General features: G+C 41.0%; 1 protein-coding gene across 2 annotated transcripts in view; it reads right to left on the reverse strand.

Moving 5' to 3' along the window:
- The window catches only part of LOC140269265 (low-density lipoprotein receptor-related protein 8-like), an 81,379-nt gene that overhangs the window by 39,749 nt on the left and 29,565 nt on the right, over positions 1 to 12,065 (reverse strand). The gene's annotated exons all lie outside the window — the stretch shown is intronic.

The raw sequence follows: 12,065 nt of genomic DNA on the forward strand, positions 1-12,065 counted from the left end.
GAAACAAAGGAAAGTAGTGGCCACTGCGGCGCACAGAGGCTGTTTCTGCATGAACAAACACCTCAGACTCAGAATATCTCGTCCCAAAGTTTTCTGCAAGCTGAGTAGTGACATTTCTCTTACACGTGTACCGTGGACAGAAAAACTGCTGCAGGTAAATGTCAAACGTACAACGGCAGTTATGAACAGATCGAGGAGCGAGAACAAGAGTGGACTGTAAAGTACATTCTTCACATGTGTATCAAATTAAATGTTATGTTCAATGTCCTCCTGTTACACTGCGGAAAGAGATAAGACGTTTGGAAGTTTGGATTCCCAGGGTAAAAGCTATTGAGTCAAGATGTTTGGCAGTTTGATGTCTGCATCTGTTCTACATTTGCAAGCGACAGGCATGCATCGCATTTTAAATACGTTACGTCTATTCCAGTCAAACTAAATATATTTCTTTCCAGACACAACTGTCGAGCGCAAACAATTAGAGGATGTAAATGACAGAGTAAAATGAATGATTACAGCTGAGTGATGTCTGAGCACCAAAGACAGTGGAGAAGAAACGCAGAAAGCATAAGATGATGAAAGACAAGGGGAAGCGGAATCTTTGGAGAAGGAAATCAAGTTCTGTCTGGATGAATTTTCAGTCCACGTATTGCAAAACCTGACAGAAAATGAAGGAGAAATATAAGACAGGGCGATCAAGCAAAGGGAAGTCCATAAGAGGCCAGAGACAAACTGTTTGAAGGGGGAAGGAATGAAGAGGAACTCCTGCATTACTGCTAAGATGTTTATCCTAAAGCTAAATCAAAGTCATCCATACAAAGTAGAAAGAGAAGCAGGTGGAAAGGCAGGCAGACCACAGACTCGAGCAGAATCTGAATCCACCGAGTAGAGGTCGGGCTGTCCTGTTCTTTTAATGATGCTTCCTTAATGAAGCACGAGTTCTGCTCCTCTAGGATCCAAACAAAACACACACACACACCAAAGTAGTGTTACCTCACTGCTTCTCATGGCAGCAACTGATAAGTGGAAGCTCATATCTCATAAAAACATAATGGGTTGGGGACTCGTGAAGAAGGCAACTTACTGAAAGACAAATACTCAACAAACTGACTGCCAGGCTGTTATTTATCATTACACTGAAATGTGAGGATTCATCTGAACTGTGAGCTTTTACCGGATCCGTTTAAAATGATTACACGACACCAGACTCTCTCCTTCACAACGGTACGATGACGTGAAAGCCATATTTTTCATTCCATCCCCACAGCTGACCTTGACACCGTTAACACCCTTTTACCTTACTTGGCTTTAAATGAAGAAGTGCAGAAAATCTTCCACTTGTCACTGGGCAAGCGCTGTGATTAATATGCACTATGAAACCTAAAATAAGTTCAAATAATTCAGTATGATGGGCCTCATACTGTAGATGGAACTCTACCCTAAAGCACGTCATGGGTGTATTGTTTTTCAGCCTAATTGTCTAAATGAATGAATATTCTGCTTCTTGTAGGCGATAACAGACACGGTGCAGTGGTGATTCACCCACACAACAAAACATACAGTTAATATTAAGTACTTTCAGCTGCTATCCTCATGACTGTAATACATAAGTCCTGTCCTGAACCCCACTGAAATGTACAGCTGAAAATGCAGCCACAGTGATCATCACAGAAATATCTTCCTCTGTCCTGTGGCATAAAGCAGTGACTGGAGTTGCTTTTGAACCCATACCTATTTTATACAGTTATGTTGGAGTATAATGCAATCTGTTTAACATCTTAATTTGTCTGAGTTTCTTTTTTAAGCCACAAATTAGCTTTCTTGCATTTTTCAAGATATCCTTCCAAGAAATGTCATTTAAAGATCTTTAAATGACTTCTTAGCACACGTATTAACTTATCTTTAGTGCTGTCATTTAATAGTGTGTACAATATTCTTTTCTGCTTTTGCTACAGTCGTTATTATATATTCACACACCGTATTTTTCGGACCATAAGGCACACTTTAATTTCCAACAGTGCGCCTTAAAATGCGGTGCGCCTAATGTATTAATTAATTCTGGTTGTGCTTTCTGACCTAGAACTGATTCTATGTGGTACACGGCGCTCAAAAATCTGTCAAAATGTTTTAGGACGGTCTTGGTAAGCTACGAAGCTGCACCACTTGATGGATTGAGCATTACGGTAGAGGGCTACATTGGGATTGGGATTGGGAGGGACCAAACTCAAATTTCGTGGGAGCGGGCGGCTAAAAAAAACCCAAAAAGATAAAAAAACAACACTGCAGGATCGGGACGAAGCCTAGCGACAGGATGTCAATAAATGACAGCTCAAAGAAGGTCTTTACAGCACAAAGGCAAGTATGACATTTGAAGAAGTTTCTCAATTGTCCATGAATCTCTTTATTAATAGCCTATAAAATGACGTGTTTTCTCCTGTGGGATGCATTTCTATTATTGTGCAGGCATAAATTCTCAAAGTTTTGCGGGTGGGAGTGGACATACACATGCTGCAGGTGCAGGCGGTAATGGTCAGAAATTCAGCAGGAGCGGGATGAAGAAAACAGTCCCGCACAGGGCTCTACATTACGGCCACCGTAGTCACGAGCCTCGCGGAGTAATACGATCTGTGCTTCAACACTAAGGTGTGTGCATTCATTCAATCATTTTCTACATGCTTTACGAAGCGGATTTCAAACTCAACGCTATCAGTCACGCAGTACAAGAAGTGAGTTGAATAAAGTTTGACTTGTCTGAGTTTTGTTTCATTTAATGCGCCTTATAACCCGGTGCGCTTTATAGCCCGAAAAATACGGTACTCTAAATATTCAGTTTTGGAGACATTCTCACTCAAAAACACAAGGCTCAAACGTCTGTGATTTAATCAGGCCAGGCTGGTACACAGGAAGAGCAGACTTCAAGAAACATGAAGGGAATCACAAACGCTGGAAAGCTTACAGAGGGAGAATGCTGGAACACTTGTTACAGAAAACAAAGATGAACTGGCACAAGGAAAAGGAAGTAAACAAAACATTTACACACAGGAGAGGGAGATAATTACAGGAGAGAGAGGGAAGTAACAGAAACAAAGTGCACCAGAGAGGAGTGCACCTGGCATGGAAGGTGGGATGAATCCTCCGACACTTTGAGCTTCAGTCTCACAGCCACTGAATAATTCAAGCTAAGACATAAGGAATGATCCAATGAAATGAGGTGCCAGCTTATTGAACTCATACCTCTAACAACCAAACCCTCTGTCCTAGCTGATACCATGGTGTCTCGGATCTGTGCTGATCAGTCAGGTGATTCCACTGTGATGAAAGTCGCAGAAGAACTCGCAGACAAACACACTGAAAAGGCAACAAACCAAACTGTGTGCATATTCAAGAGTCTGGGACACCAACCATGGAAGATTCTTCTCCAGCTCCTGGTTTGGCTTCTCTGTCTACCCATGTGATTGCAGATATGTAATCCCAGTGCTGAGAAGGAAGCAGGAGCTGGATTGATATGAGGGTTTGTAGCAGTACTCCTGAACCCATGCTGATTCTCTAACAGAGTGTGGCACAAAGGGGTGAACCACAACCCATTGTTGCTTGACGAAACAAATGCTGTAGTGGATCCTCCTTTTATACCCAATCCTGACACCCGCATCTGTCCCCTAGCAACAAGCTGAGTGTAGAATCTTACAGAACGATGTTACTTGTGCATTTTGTAAGCTTTCAGTCTTTGTTTTGTTCTTTTATTTCTTTTTTTTAAATTTAATGTTGGTCATTGGAGACACTTTTAAACAATGGTTCAACTGAATGAACAAATTACAGAAATCAACTTGTTGCTGCATTTCAGAAAAATGTTTATTTGAGTGAGTTCTCCTGTAAATGTGCACCTGTAAATGTCAAAGCTTAGGGTCTCATAGTTAGAGATAAAATTAATCCACTCTCAGAGATTAAAAAAAGAAGAAAAATACAAAAGAAAAAGGCACAAAGTGCTCTAGTATCATTAGTCATTCTCACATTTACTGCTACATTGAACCAGGCTAGCGTGGCCATGTCTTCCTCTTTGAATTATATATCATCTACAGAACAGAACACAGTTGCTGCTTACAGACAACAAGATGGGGAAAGTGCATTAGCAAGGACTGCACCACAGCACAGATAATTGAGCATTGTATCTAAGCTCCCTGAGAGTTATTACATCAGCTAAATAAAACACACTCATACACTGAATGTTTAATTTTTTATCCATTTGTTAGGAAATTGTAGCAGCATCACTTGGAGGGAAGGTTTGGACAGGTTTACAGTCCCTCGCACAGCTAACGTACATATAACAGTGTACTGTTTGAGTGGAATAACTAAATGGATCTAAATTCAGGACTTTCTTATTGTTAGTAGACAGAACTGAGCACTGAGTCATCCACCTACCCATCTTCATAATTCACTTCTATTAGCTACCATTTTTTTTTCACAATGTTTCAGCAAGCTTTACTCTCATCTGTTCCACTCACTGAGCCACATGAAGCAGTGAACAATAGGTGGTTCAATCCCCAGCTCCTCCATACTTTGTCAAAATGTTCTTGGGTAAGACACTAAAACCCATATTGCCCCTGAAAAAAAAACAAAAAACTACATCGACTTACAAATGAAGATATAACATTGCATCTAACGTCAAAGCTAACAATAAGCCAAATGAAGGAGACAACACTAGTCGGGCTCTGTCAGAGGTGCGCATGTAGAAATAGAGTGCAGGCATAGAGGGAGGTACAGGGTCAGTGCTAGGATAGGAGATGCTCTCTGAAGAGCTCCGTCTTCAAGAGTTTCTTGAAGATGGACAGGGACGCCCCTGTTCTTGTAGGTAGGTCATTCCACCATCGTGGAACAACACATGAAAAGAGTCTGAATTGTCTTGAGCCTTGGTGTAGGCACTGCCAGATGACAATCCTTTGATGACCGGTGGGACCGAGTTGTGACATAAGCCTTTGCGAGAGCATTCAAGTAGATGGGAGCTGTTCCATTAAGCACTTTGTAGGCTAACATCAGTGACTTAAATTTGATGCGGGCGGCTAAGGGTAGCCAGTGGAGTTCAACGAACAGAGGGGTGACGCGTGCTCTTAATCGAAGACCAGACACGCCGCAGCATTCTGGACCATCTGCAGAGGTTTCACAGCACAGGCTGGGAGACCAGTTAGGAGAGCCTTGCAGAAGTTAAGGCAGGGAATGACCATAGACTGCACCAGGAGCTGGGTGGCGTGTTGGGTTAGGTACGGCCTGATATTTCTTATGTTTAACAATGCAAAGCGGCAGTATCAGGCGACGATTGCAACATGATCTTTAAAGGTCAGTTGGTCATCAATCATCCTTTGACGGAGCAAGAGATAGGGATTCAGTTTGGATGCAGATGCTGTGGTGTATGGTTGGTTTGGCTGGGAAGACAAGCAGTTCAGTTTTAGAGAGGTTAAGTTAGAGACAGTGAGATTCGTGTGTGGTCGTCAGGTGGGAAAGACAGATAGAGCCGGGTATCATCAGCATATCAATGGTATGACAAGCCAAGTGATCGGCTTGTATGTGTGTATTAATGGGTGACAAATCACATTGTTAAGTGCTCTGTAGAGTTAAAAAAGCAATGTATAAGTGTGGACCATTTATCTCATCTGGAACTACATTTGACATAAAAAAAATTTTTGAAAACGGAAATATTGAAGCCATTTGAAATCTAATTGGTTTGAATTGGACTATATCATTTAAGTGCCTTGAGATGACATTTGTTGTAATTTGGCGCTATATAAATAAAACTGAATCGAACTGACTTAAAACTGCTGACATACAGCCAAAGTTGAACACAGAAACATGTCAGCATTACTGAATTTGCTTTGTGAAAACCAACAGAAGCACTAAAACCTTGTTTCCTCTTTTTAGATCCATTATTTCCACAATATGAAAAATCAAATAGGCCTAAACCTCCGACACTGCCAGGCTCTGCAGTTGCAGAAACTTTGATCAGTCCTGCCTGGTTTTGAGTCAACCCAAACATCAACCTCAATAAAGCTTTTTTTTTTAACAATAGTGACCACAAAAGAGCAGTCTGACAACATCAGAAATTCTTTGATAGAAAAACAAGATTTCTAAAGGTCACAATAAATCTCCCTTGTTTCAGCAAATTCAAGTGAAGGGTGCAGACTGTGTAAAAAAAAAAAACATAAGAGAGCTTCAGGCAGACCTTAACCAAGCAACATGGGAAAAAGCCAAGAAAAACGCTACGAATAAAATAAATGCACAAAAAGGCAGTCTAACCCTTAAACTCTCATAGAGCTCTTCGAGAATGTCAACGAGGCGTTACCAAATCTGAGAAAACTAGACTTGAGGTGAAGTTCTTTTGTCTTTCAGCTTGAACAACGCTGTTTTACACACTGTTTTAACATGGCCAGCAGCCCATGAAATACTTTAGAGGTGCGGATATCTTCTATTTGAATCTATGGTTCCTAAAAAGAAGAGAATTCCAAAGAGTTGAATACACACAGAGCAGTGAAGTGTTGCATCCTGTGTGTGCAACACAGACATCTTTCCAGGAGAAAAAAAAAAACGTCCCAGTTACAAAGTCTTAAAGATGAAATCAAAGCTTCGTTGTTCACTCACAGAGAAAAATCCCAGCAGGGTGTGAAGCCTAATTATCTGAGTTTTTTTATATGCAAGTTTATTTAAGGATGCATCAAACTTTCCTTCAGAGAAGAGAAATGGTTTACAATAAACTACAATCAATAATATCTAAAAGGCTAAATTAAAGGCAGAACACTGGTTTAAAAAGAAACCTCCCGTTTCTAAAATGGATAATACTTCAGGATTATGTCCTTGATTTATGAAAGACTCCTTAAGAAAGAGGAACACTATGAAGTTCCCTCAAGCCTGTCAACTCCCGGAGAGAAATTAAAACGCAGAGCGGAGAGACTGACACACAACTCAGCAACTTTTTCAAAACTCATCACTTGGAGTGCAGAGAAGTGTCAATGCAGTGGTGAGGAAGCAGAGACACTGCTGCACACCTGGCTGCAGGGTCCACTTCCTCCTTGACTGCACTTTAATCTAATCCAAAACTATAAGCTGTGGTACTTCATGTTTCTCCAAAGAATCATTCATTTTTCAGCTCTCTCTGTGTGGGCTGCATTTGAATTCTCAACTCCGCCGTTTAATTCTACTCCAGCGTGTAATCGGAGATGCACTCAGTGAGGCAGAGTGAATGTGGAACAGATGTCTGCTGCGCCAAGTCCAAAATGTCTTAGCAGTGTGTGTGCAAACCTGAGAGTGTGTAGAGCATGTTTGAGTATATGTGAGTCTGAGAAAGCCAGAGAGTCCCGCCGACTTGGGGAGGGGAACAAGATGAAGGTTTTCTGCATCAGAGTTGCATCCTGTCTTGTCATGCTCGAGATTGACTACAACACGCTGCTGGATGCTGTGCTGCGTTTCATCAGTCCTTGAAAAATGATGAAGCTCTCATGCATATTTACATCAAAGTTCAGAATATGTTGAAGATAATATTTAAAAATGGATATATACACATGTGCACAATCTGAGCACTTTGGTAGGATCAGCCAATCCTGTTTGTGTTGCTTTGGTCATTTGCAGGTAGAGAGAGCAGAGCTGTAAGTGAAAGTATGCTCAGGATGCTATGAAGGGGATTTTTGCAGTCTGCGTTTTACTGACATGTCAGACATGAGGATTGGAGAACCAAACATCAAAGGCTAAGTGAGCTAAAATAAATCAGCGAATGAATAAATAAAAACCTGTTACTCATAAGTAACGTGTACGGGCATATTTTTCCTGGGCGATTCAAGGAGACATCAAAAGTTACCTGGGTTTTTTACTGTACTGTGTAATAGCTGTGGGCTGTTCTTTAATGCATTGGAGGACCTCTTATATCAATGTTCATTGATGTCAAGCCTTTGTTTTTGGGTGGAATATGCCTGGAATGGAGCATATCAAGGTCACAGATCAGTTTAAATGTTTAAGTGCTTCAAGTTTCTGTTTGAACGGCACTGCAGTCAGTCTTTATAGTTTCGTATCAAGCTTTTTATATTAATATCTGGATGAGACTTGACATTAGGGCCAGTGTGTTGTGTCGATTCTCTGTCGTTCCCACGTGTAACAAGTTGCTCGTCTGTTCTGTCCAGCTTTACACAGATTTCATTAAAACAGGCGTTTCTTTTTGCTCGAGCAAAGAGGAAATGTGCTTCTGAGCAGGACATCTGAAGATAACTTATTTGCTCCCAGATTTCGTTTCAGATTTTCTGTTCACCGTTAGGACAAGAAAACAAGCCACACTTTGATCAATCCTAATCAGTCAGATCAATGGGAAGCCCGTTAGCTTTTGATTGCGCTGAATTTGGGTAATAAGCACAGTGCTTATGGTTGGTAGCATTGCAGAGTGTATCCGCTGAACTTTAAAGTCTAAGATTTTTGAGAGCACAGCCTCGTTTTTTTTCTGACAGATGCCACGACTTCATTATAACTGAAAGCCACCTGAGAGCAGGCTGGATGCTGTATAAGATGCTGCACAAATTCATGTAATGTCCATCCCTGAGACTCTCTTTACTGCTCTGCACAGCTGGATTCACTCAAACAGAAAGACAGCTGAGATGAAGAGGATCTCATTAGCAATTCCTCTGTTCAGGATGCAGTCATAATCTGACCCCCTTAGAAAATATAATCACAACTGCAATGGGCAGCAGAGTTAGGACTTAGGTCTTACTGAACAGCAACTCAAGTGTCTATCGACACCCCAAAAGCAAAGCCACCATATTTCCAACGAACTGTTAAAATTGAACCAATTCTCTTTCCAAAAAAAAACAAAAACGTTAATTCCAAAGTAATAAAATGTGAAGAATTTTTTTACTCTATAACATCATGTAAATACATGAAGAATTTCCATATAAATGGCTTTTTCCTCAACCAGGATCTCTATCTCTCTACTCTGCAGCCAAGAGATAAATCCCTCTTTCATTTATCTTTAATTGGATTTCCAATATAAAAGTGTTATCCTCCCAAGGTCCCTTTATGTCTTCCTCCTTGCATTCTGCAAGTAACATTAGGAGCTTTGCTCAGCAGGTGTTTTATTCACTGAACCGACCCACACATCCACAGCCAACAAAATGTATCAAAACTTGAACGGATGTATTTATTTCACCAATTCATTTCCCACTCAGTTAGATGCATTTAATGCCCTCCCACAACAACTTAAAGGAGGACTTTAAAGTGTTACAATAGAGGTTAGAAACAGAGTAATACACTCACATGTAACAACATCATCACTACCTAAAGTGCTCTGAGCGGTCAAAAAGAGAATAGAAAAATATGAATGCAGCACAAATTCCATTTTTATATGTCAAAAGTCAGAAGCCGGGGTGTTCTGCCTCATCAGGTCAGCGTGGGTACAGTTTCTCATTCAGATTTGGTTCATACAGACTAAACATTGCATTTTCTTACATTCTTACAGTCAAATAATGGGTTACATGTTGCTGATCTGTGATTGGTGCGTTAACGTAGGTTGAGCCAGGTCTGTGCAGAAGCGATCACAATGCATTGTTTGTTGGTTAGATTTCTGCCTGGTAGAAGCTTTCCTCCAGTATGGTTGTAACTATTATAATTAGCTGCAGAACTAAGTTGTTATTTCACAGCATCCCAGCCAGATTTAGAAGAGAATACTGTTCGATCTGAAGTTGAGGCTTCGGCTCTCTGACGATCATCAATATTTCTAACTGCTCCCATCCACTATGACAACATGTTAGAAAATAAACTGGAACTCGCATTAACAGTTTCACGCAAACATGAAAATCTCCTCCAGTTGACAACATCTATGCTGTCAGCGTGGGGCAGTTAAACCCTCAAAATTAAACACTGACTGTTCAACATGTACAAAAGTCATACCTTCAGCTGCTCTCAGTCACACAACAGCTGCTTGGCAGCTAACATGTGTTTAAGACACGCTGCTGTAAGAAAACTGTGACTCTATGAAGACATACACAAGGGAAAAATAACTAAATTAATATCTAACAAAATGAACAGCAAAGGTTTCTCGACATCTGTAAAATATACAGAATATGAGACTGATGTTGATGTTATGTGTCAAAGACACACACCACATATCCATAGTGCACTTCAGAAACTTCATGCACGAAGTGTTTAACACAGCAATCCTCTGTACAGATGTTTTTTTTCTTCACTATTTGTCTATTTATTCTTGAACATGTATTTGTTGGAAACCACTGGATTCTACTATATGGTGCATGATATCCACATTGTGGAATACTGACCTACATTGGAGTGTGTGGTTTCCTTATGACAATGTTATTTATCAGTGCAATGCTTTCAGCTCTGTGTGATGGCGGTAACCCCAAGAGAGTGTCGAGCAGCCAGGGGAGAAAAAGAAAATGAGCATTAAAGAAAAGAAAATTACTAACTGATTAAAAACGTCGCACACTTGAGGCACCGCTTGATTTTCAAGTCAACTAGTTGAAGCTCCGTCACGACCTGTGTGTGGGAGTGTGAGACTGACACTTAAACCGAGCCAGCCTCCAATGCTCGTTTCTAAGAGTTTGGCAAATATAATGGAGTCCTCGCCATCAGACAGCATGGTGCATTGAAGCGCGTGGGCGAGTGGAAGCAGGCAAGACAGCCCAACTGCCACCAGAGCAGAGATAACAAGGGAAATTAGCAACCTGAAAATCAGGTTCATGGGGAGCTAAATTAAATCTTGTCTACATCGATCGAGACGTAGGCATGACAGTGAATCCAGATGCTACTAAGAGATGCCAACATATTCAGAAGGCTGCATGCAGCTTTTTCTTCTCCACGTGCAACACATTTAAGAGCAATAGATGCCTCTCAGACACCGCTGCTGGGATCAAAGAGAAAACAAGTCAGACACCCTTAAAGAACAATTTAAATTTCACACCGCCTGCTCCTCTCTTCTTTACTTTCATATCCGTTTTTCATCAATAAAAATGAGCTCAGCGGGTTTATTGATGACCTGTGTTGGTGGGATAAGCACGTGTAAACACAGCCAATTAGGGTTGCCATGACAAAAACTCCCCTGTAAGATGTATCCATGAGTGAATGGTAGAGATGGAAGAAGCAAATTACACAAATTAGTTTTAGTTTAAATTGAAAAGTGAACTATGAATGTTTCTATCAAGATTTGTTTTTGTTCTCAATGCCGATCCGAGTCGTTCTCAATCTGATACGCATTAAAGTTATTCAAATCTCTGCCGTGCAGAGCAACTGACTTTCACAGATATGATCATATCATTCTGGATATCTTCCAGATGTGCACAGGCCTGTTGGGAATGCTTGAAATGACCCACCATCTTAATGACAGACGGTGTGTCTGTGGGAGTAGTGCCTCGTGCCCAGCCAGTCGATGTGTGAGCATGATGCAGCCCAAGCTCAGAACCCCCGAATCATCCATCGCTTTTCTCATAAATTCTACATTATTGTGACATGGACACGTTGCTCGTGTATTTTAATTACATTTGGCGTCTCAACTGCCTGCTCTCTGTGCTCCGTTGCATGAGCTCCATGAACCTGCTCGGCACGCAGCACCGAATGCTTTTAATCAAATAAGGAATCAATCCAAAGTGAAGAACAGAACAGAACCAGCAGTAGTCCCCTCAGACGTTTTCATACAGCTCTGAGAAACTGTGTCGGATATGTAGAATCGCGAGGGTACAGCTTACCGTGGAAGAAAAAAAGTTTAAAAATGACACGCTGGTCGTCTGAAGCAATGACTTCATTCAACCCGTCTCTAATCCTTTTTGCCTTCTGCTGTCCCTCAGAAACGTAGCTTTTATCCCTGAAGTTTCCTCCAGTGTGTGCTGCTTTAAAAGGAGACTTTGAGTCTGAGCTAGCTGAGTAACTTGTCTGATCAAAGTGACTGAATACTAAATGAAGCCGTCACTCCGACCTGATGAAATGCTCAAAATGTGGACAGTTTGACTTTTTTAACTTTTTTTCCACTTTAAAGTTTAAAGTTTTCCACTTTAAAATATTTCCACATAGCAGACAAGTTGTTGTAAAGTTCCAGACATAAT

Source organism: Leuresthes tenuis, unplaced genomic scaffold, assembly GCF_036924035.1.
Source record: "Leuresthes tenuis unplaced genomic scaffold, fLeuTen1.0.hap1 SCAF_14, whole genome shotgun sequence".
In the NCBI taxonomy this organism is placed as follows: Eukaryota; Metazoa; Chordata; class Actinopteri; order Atheriniformes; family Atherinopsidae; genus Leuresthes; species Leuresthes tenuis.